The sequence below is a fragment of the Dama dama genome, chromosome 4 (genome assembly GCF_033118175.1).
Source record: "Dama dama isolate Ldn47 chromosome 4, ASM3311817v1, whole genome shotgun sequence".
NCBI lineage: Eukaryota > Metazoa > Chordata > Mammalia > Artiodactyla > Cervidae > Dama > Dama dama.
The window spans coordinates 7,448,174-7,456,944 of record NC_083684.1 but is presented as its reverse complement, the minus strand read 5'-3'; the positions used below and the strand labels follow the sequence as shown (position 1 = coordinate 7,456,944).

The 8,771-nt window shown below is 42.1% G+C and overlaps 1 pseudogene; it reads right to left on the bottom strand.

Moving 5' to 3' along the window:
* Nucleotides 1–7,117: 7,117 nt before the first annotated feature.
* LOC133055374 (U4 spliceosomal RNA) lies at nucleotides 7,118–7,291 on the bottom strand (annotated as a pseudogene).
* Between the last annotated feature and the right edge of the window lie 1,480 nt (nucleotides 7,292–8,771).

Sequence of the window (8,771 nt, the reverse complement as noted above, 5' to 3'; positions counted from 1 at the left end):
GCTGGCACTCACAGAGAGAACGCGGGCCAGGGACCTGCTGCCTTCTCCCCCACCTTCTCGAGACAGAAACAGCCTGTCTGTGTGTCCGTCTTGCAACTGGCCCTGCCCCCTGGCCCCTTCGGTCTGAGATGCATTCTACCATCACCACCCCTCAGCTCCCTCATGATCTTTGTGGCTCCTGGGGACGGAATGCCAGTTAAATGTCATCCAGGCCTTTCTCTGCTTATTTAGACTCTGAAATTGGACCCTTTCCAAGCAAGAGCGACAGTGAGCCGGGAAGGCATTTTGGGCTCTGTGCAAGCGGGTTTCTCTCCCTCCATTCAGCTGGCCGTGTGGTCAATGGCTTTGTGCAGAAACAGCACCATGCTGGGGTCCCTTGTGGAGATGAAAATTAAGGGATAAATATACAGGTTTAATAATATTCTGTCATTTTGACAGTCTCCGCTGCTTGTCTGTGATATTTTAAATCCACTTTGCCTGCTTCCAACATTAAGAACTTCTGATGAAGTTTTACCAGGAAGATAATATCTTTATATAATGGCCTTGTACTATGTCTGTGATTCTAAACACAAATTTATTTGCTTTTATCACTTTGACTAAAGAGAGAGAAAATGAACCATTAGAAAAAAGGCTTCCATAACCCCCCCTCCACACACACACCCTTTAATTTTCTCCTGGAAGCAGCAGTTCCTTTCTCTTTTATCTTTCCATTCTGAGCGCACAGGCACAGCTCTATTATCTGTTCCAGTGCTGCCTTTGAGGTTAATATTTCAGCTCAGTCCTTCCTTTAGCTGTGGAGATGAATTAAATTAGTGCCAGCAGAAGGAGTGAATTAAATAAACTGTAAAATAATGCCCAGTTTCCCTGTGTTCCTTTTGCTATTCTGGTACCCCAGTAATTTTAAAAAATGAATTCTATTGGGATTTGCAAAGAATTGACTTTATCTACTGAAAAATAGAAATTCAGACTGCTCAGATTGTTGTTCAAACTGTGTTCATTCATTCATTCATTCAGTAACAGTCTTGCAACCGCTAGAGGGCATCTTATCTCAAAATTGAGGTTGCATGAGAGAGGAGTCCATAAAAAAAGGTCAAGTTCTGATGACACTGGTCCAGCCCTTGGATCCAGCTATGCCTGAAGTCTTAACCTGGGACATTTTAGAGGTAAAAATCCCTGTTTTGCTTGTCAGTTTGCTTAAACTATCTGCATCTTGGAATCAAAAGTTATCTAGTGGATATAAAAGTACATATATCAATTCAAGAACAGGATGGAGCTGGGTGCAAGGAGGACCATAACTCTCATTCAGCCACAGGTGTTAAGCACAGCGGTCCAGGCAATGAGGGCCATTCCACCAGTGGTAGAGAACGTAGCCAGCACTGGAGACCAATGCTTGGAGGCAAGTCAGAATACCAGAAGGAAAACGAGGAGGGTGGAGCCAGCATGTGAATGCCCTTCACACCCGGCTTTGCTGTCATCTTGTGTGTGACCAGAAAAATCACCCTCTCCAGCCACTGGACCTTGGTCTCCCAGCCTGTTGTAGTAACATTTGCTAAGTGCTTACCATGTGCCAAGCGCTCGGGCAAGTGTTTCTTCACAGCATCTCTTCGGATCCCCCTGACTAGCAGCAGGTATTGCTCTTGTGCTTCACTCTCAACAAAGGGGCAGAATTGGATTGACCACAGGAAACTGCAGCTCTGGGACCTGAAGTGTTTGAGGCAGGAGGTGACAGCATCCCTTAGAGGCAGGTGAAAGCAGGAGGACACACTAATTTAATGAAGGAGCTCCAGTATCCACTCTGGAGCTTCCAGAGCCTGCTGCTAGAGCTGTTTCTTAAAACTGCTCTGAAGCATCAAGATCATGGGAATTTGTTCTTTTGGGGGGAAGTTTTGGAGCTGTCAGTGGGTTAAGGTGAGAGGTAAAAAGAATGTGGGGAAAATCAGCCCATTAAAAATTAATATTTCTCTTTATTTTAATTAGACTCTTTCCTCTATAGGCAGGTAGAAGGACAGAGCCTTCAGAGAACTGTTGTCTTAAAAAAAAAACAACCCTCTCATGCAATCAGTAAAATCATTAAGGAGCATTATTTTTTCGCAGCAAAGGAAGCTAATTATTTCAGGCTCGTGCTGACTGGTCCATTTTTTTATGAGCAGTTTTAAAGTGTTTGATGCATTTTATGAACCACTTGTGAACAGTCCCAACAATGACGGGGTTGGGGGTGGGGTGTCACTGTGTAGGGATGCTTCCCGAATCCAGACTGACAAGGTCAGAGCCCGCTCCTCCCATTGTGCTTCTGTCATTAACCAAAAGGAGTTCTTGGTGGAATGTAAGGAGGAGGTTACAGAGAACTTACTATGCTTCAGACTCAAGCCCAGCCCTCTTTCTGGGAATGTGTCTGCAGCATGTCCCCGGTAGGCAGGGCAGCCTTTCCCGGTTCCACCCTCTGTGCTTAGGCCACTCAAGATGACTGTTCCCTTGCTCTCTGTACATTCCCTGCTCAACTAGAGCCTGCTCACGACTGACCCTCCTACATACTCGCCCCAGGACCCAGCTAATAGTTGTTTGAGCTTTATTTTACTTTATTTTTTGGCCACATGACATACAGGACCTTAGTTTCCCAACCGGGGACTGAACTTGTGTCTCCTGCAGTGGAAGCAGATGTTTTACCGGGACTTTTATAGATACTTTCGTACTCTGATGCTGTTACAAGAAGTGCTTCATCACCAAGAAAATTTATCGACAGGCTATGGAAGCTGTTAGAACAGTTCCTCATCAAGATGATAGCTATGCAAGGGTTCTAGCCTGTACCAATTCAAAACAAAGACGCTGTCCTGGCCTTGGGGCCCCTAGATTAGGCACCCAGAGATTTCTACTCCCTGACAGGCAGGACTGACACTCCTACTCAGACATGAAGTGGTCACAGAAGACAGACCGTCTCTCCTCTGCTTCCCATAAAATATGGGACTAAAATCTCTGAGGAGGGAACGAAACAGGAGGGACAGGTGCAAGGTACAACCTTCTGAAAAATGATGCAGCCATAGGACATTACAAAAACTGCTTAGGACCAGCTGGGTCCAAGAAGGTGAAAGATTCTGACTTCTAGTAGACATTGAGCCTCATTATATGCTTATTGTAACACATTAGCATTCTAAATGACAGACCAGAGCCACGACAACTCAATCATAAGAGGTCAAAAAGTGGGCAGTGGTCTAATTCCTGGAAATCCCTACCCCTTCTCTGAAATAGTTGGAATAATCCTCCCATTCCTTAGCCTATGAAATTACTGAGTCCCTAAAACTAACCACCCCATATTTCAGGGCCTCTTGTCTTCTCAGATGACTGACACTCTATCTGTGGAGCGTGTTTCTGTCTAAATAAATCCACTTCTTACTTATCACTTTGCCTCTCACTGAGTTCTTTCTGCAACAAGACATCAAAGACCTGAATGTCATTAAGTCCTGAGACCAGGTGTGTGATCTCAATTGAAGCACAGCAGTTTCAAGTCTGGTTGCAGGGTCTCACAAGCACTATTCTTGTCACGTAGCGAAGCCAAACAGTGAGTGTGTAGCAGAGAGAGTATGGGCCTGGGGAGGAGGGGGCTCACCTTCCAAAACCCCTTGAACTCCCCAAAGGATTTCACAAAACATTTTTAAAGTCCAGGTGAGGGAGGAGGGGTGTCCCAGGAGACATAATCAGCTCGTGCACAAGTCTCTGCTTGGTTGATGGTGATTAATCCTTAGGTGCCAGGAGTTAATTTCTTCTATTTGATGGTGATTTTTAGCATCTGAAAAACTCAGGAACCACGCATCAGATACTACTATCTAGGAACTTCAGAGAGTGCTAAGCAGGGGATATGGGGAGGAGTCTGTCCCAAGAAGGCCCAACACAGTCCTGCTTGCTTCTTCTTTTTTTTTTTGCTAATATTTATTTCCTTATTTGGCTGCACAGGTTTTAGCTGTGGCTTTGAGATCTTCTTGCGTTATGTGGGATCTTTTGTTGAGGCACACAGACTTGCTAGTTGTGGAAGACAAGCGCAGTCATCAGGAGATGGTGGCACACAGGCTTAGCTGCTCTGTGGTAGGTGGGATCTTAGTTCCGAATCAGGGGTTAACCCGCACCCCCTGCCTTGCAAGGCAGATTCCTTTTTTTTTTTTTAAGAATTAACATTTTATTATGGAAAATATAAAATATACAGAAGAGTCAGAGAAGAGTATAATGAATCACCCACTTCAACGATGATCAATAAGTAGTTTGCCATTCTTGTTTCATCCATCCCTAGTCCACTTGTTTTGTTTGAGTTTTTTAAATCTTTAAAATATTTATTTATTTATACAATTGAAATATGATGTAAAATATTATGTTAGATTTAGTCAAACTACATAGTGATTCAATATTTACATAATATTAGGAAATGATTGATCACCACAATAAGTCTAGTGACCATTTCTTTCCAAAGTTGTTACAATATTACTGGCAATATTCCTTATGCTACACATTACATCCCAGTGACTTATTTATTTTATAATCGGAAGTTTATACCTCTTAATCCTGTCACATATTTGCCCAACTCCCAAACGCCCTCCCCTCCGGCAACCACCTGTTTTTCTCTTTAAGTCTGCTTCTGCTTTGTTCTGATTTTTAGATTCCACATGTACGTGAAATCATATGGTATTTGTCTTTGTCTGATTTACTTCACTTAGATGATACCCTCTAGGTCTGTCCATGTTGTCATAAATGGCAAGATTTCATTTTATAAAATGGCTGACAGTCAGGATGGCTGCTATCCAAAAGTCTACAAGCAATAAATGCTGGAGAGGGTGTGGAGAAAAGGGAACCCTCTTACACTGTTGGTGGGAATGCAAACTAGTACAGCCGCTATGGAAAACAGTGTGGAGATTTCTTAAAAAACTGGACATAGAACTGTCATATGACCCAGCAATCCCACTTCTGGGCATACACACTGAGGAAACCAGATCTGAAAGAGACACGTGCACCCCAATGTTCATCGCAGCACTGTTTATAATAGCCAGGACATGGAAGCAACCTAGATGCCCATCAGCAGATGAATGGATAAGGAAGCTGTGGTACATATACACCATGGAATATTACTCAGCCATTAAAAAGAATTCATTTGAACCAGTCCTAATGAGATGGATGAAGCTGGAGCCCATTATACAGAGTGAAGTAAGCCAGAAAGATAAAGAACATTACAGCATACTGACACATGTATATGGAATTTAGAAAGGTGATAACAATAACCCTATATGCAGAACAGAAAAAGAGACACAGAAATACAGAACAGACTTTTGAACTTTGTGGGAGAATGTGAGGGTGGGATATTTCAAAAGAACAGCATGTATACTATCTATGGTGAAACAGATCACCAGCCCAGGTGGGATGCACGAGACAAGTGCTCGGGCCTGGTGCACTGGGAAGACCCAGAGGAATCGGGTGGAGAGGGAGGTGGGAGGGGGGATCGGGATTGGGAATACATGTAAATCCATGGCTGATTCATATCAATGTATGACAAAACCCACTGGAAAAAAAAATAATAATAATAAAAATTTAAAAAAAAAAATGGCTGAGTAATATTTCATTGAATGTATATACCACATCTTTTTTATCCACTCATCACATGCTTAGGTTGTTTCCATATCTTGGCTCTTGTAAATAATGCTGCAAGGAATATTGTTGTATATCTTTTCACATTAGTGATTTTGTTTTCTTTCAATAAGTACCCAGAAGTGAAGTTGCTGGTAGTTCTATTTTTAATTTTCTTCACATCCTCTCAACATTTGTTATTTGTTGTCTTTTTGATAATAGCCATTCTGAGAGATGTGGGGTGATATCTCATTGTGTTTTTTATTTTTTTAATTAATTTATTTATTTTCATTGGAGGTAATTACTTTACAATACTGTAGTGGCTTTCGCCATACGCTGACACGAGTTAGCCACAGGTGTACACATGTCCCCCATCCTGAAACCCCCTCCCGCCTCCCTCCCCAGCAGTCTTAACCGCTGGACCACCAGGGAAGTCCCTGTCCTTAATTCTTTTTTTTCTTTTTTAAGATTGTGAATTTTATTTTATTTTTTATTATTTTAATTTATTTATTTTAATTGGAGGCTAATTACTTTACAGTATTGTAGTGGTTTTTGCCATACATTGACATGAGTCAGCCATGGGTGTACATGTGTCCTCCATCGTGAAGCCCCCTCCCACCTTCCTCCCCATCCCATCCCTCTGGGTCATCCCAGTGCACCAGCCCCCAGCGCCCTGTCTCATGCATCGAACCTGGATTGGCGATCTGTTCACATATGATAATATACATGTTTCAGCGCTATTCTCTCAAATCACCCCACCCTCGCCTTCTCCCACAGAGTCCAAAAGACTGTTCTATACATCTGCGTCTCTATTCTTGAGCCAGGCTTTTGTGATTCAAGGGAGGCCTGGGAGAGTGCAACTGTTTTACAAACTGGAGGCAGGTGGTGACATGGGGGGAGGGGTCTGTCCCAGGAAGGGCCCCATTGAGTCCTGCTGGTTACCAAATGTTAGATAATTGTTCTCGCATTCCTCTTCTTTTCAAACTCAAGGAAACATGTTAGAGAAGAAAGGGCATGGAAAAATATATATATGGAAGTCTTTAAAATATTCCTGCTAGGGTTGCCAGGTATAATGCAGGACTCACAGTAAAGTCTGAATTTCAAATAATGACAAGTAATTTGAGAATAAGATTTAACTGAATATCCTACATTTCTAGATGCTATATTTGGCAACTCTAGTTCCTACCTTTTGACTCTAAAATCTCACTTCTGGGAATCTACAATACACCCAATGGTAAGAAAATGATTAAGTAAATTAGGATATATCTACTTGATTGAATATTATGGTGTCATAAAAATGTTTTTGAAGAATAAACAGACAGGAGAATGCTTATGAAATAAGGCTAAAAGAAAAAAAGACGGAATAAAATTATATGAAAAGTGTTTATAACTAAAAATTATCCTTAAATATAAAAAAATAGGAAAATTGGTAAATGTTTATAGTGGTTGTACTGGATACTTAAATTATGGCTTTGTTTTCTTTCTACTTATATACATACCCCATATTTTCTATTATGAGCAAGAAATACTTAGTTCCAAAAACTACTTTTCTATATTCATGACTTGGGGCAGGAAGACAGTGGCTCAGTGCCAGGACCCTTGGATTCTCATGCTGGTGTGCACTTCTTTCAATTAGCAATAATCGCGCCTCGGATAAACCTCATTGGCTACGACGCTGCCACTGTGCAAAGCTTGGTGTGCACTCTGACTCACCCTGGGAAAAGTGACTTCAAATTTTGGGGCCCAAGTTTTTTCATCTGTTAGATGAGAGAAATGGGGCCACTGGCCTATATACCCCCAAATTGCTCTATGATTCTCATTCTTCTGCCTCTTCTTTTTTGTGCGTGCTTTTCTGTTTACCCCTTTCTTCCTTCTCTTAATTTCCTCCTCCTTTCCTTTTTCTTTTCGTCTTGTCTTTCCTGCTCTCTGACCTGCCTCATTGTCAAAACTCTTCTCATGCAAACATCAGATAGCAGCAAAATTCCAACCAGCCTGTAAAATCAAGACGATTTATTGCTCTTGGAATAAATTTCCTGAAGTCAAGGGAAGCATAACTTCAGGGATGGCGTGGTCAGGGCACTCTGTTTCCCTGAAGCTCTCCCTGGGCCCTTTCCCGCTGGCTTTGCCCCTGAGTTAGTGCTACCTCGATGGTTCCCAGCTTCTGGATTTCTTGCTGTACGGTAGCACCACCAGCCAGTCCCGAAGGTGAGAATGTTTCTGTCTCTACGTCCCAGAAGAGCCCTTTGACTTGTTTTGTTTGGATAGGCCTAAGATTTGTTTTGATTGGATAGACCTAGTTCACATGCCATCTCTGAACTAATGACCAGGTCTGGGGTGTGAAATGTCATATTTCTTTAAACCACTCAAAGTATTGCAGAGAAGAAGACAATTCTGACTTCATGTTGAAAACTGTTTCTTTGACTTGTTTTTCATTGCTTTTGTTGTTATAATCATACATAATAGCCTGCCTCAGGGGACAAATTGTCAACATCTTTTGGATCATAGAAAAAGCAAGGGATTCCAGGCTTCATCGACTATGCTCAAGCCTTTGACTGTGTTGATCACAACAAACTGAAAAATTCTTAAAGAGATGGGAAAACCAGACCACCTTACCTGCCTGTTGAGAAATCTGTATGCAGGTCAAGAAGCAACAGTTAGAACTGGACGTGGAACAACAGACTGGTTCAAAATTGAGAAAGGAATACGTCAAGGCTGTGTATTGTCACTCTGCTTATTTAACGTCTATGCAGAATACATCATGAGAAATGCCGGGCTGGATAAATCACAAGCTGGAATCAAGATCATACGAAGTAATATTACTAACCTCAAATATGCAGATGATACCACCCTAATGGCAGAAAGCAAAGAGGAACTAAAGAGGCTCTTGATGAAGGTGAATGAGGAGAGTGAAAAAGCTGCCTTAAAACTCAACATTCAGAAAACTAAGATTATGACATCCAGTTGCATCAGTTCAGTTCAGTTCAGTTGTTCAGTCATGTGTCCGATCTTTGCCGTCCTATGGATGAGATGGTTGGATGGCATCATTGACTCAATAGACATGAGATTAAGCAAACTCCAGGAGATAGTGAAGGACAGGGAAGCCTGGCATGCTACAGTCCTTGGGATTATGAAGACAAAACTGAGCCACTGAACAATAATAAGGACCCTGCCCC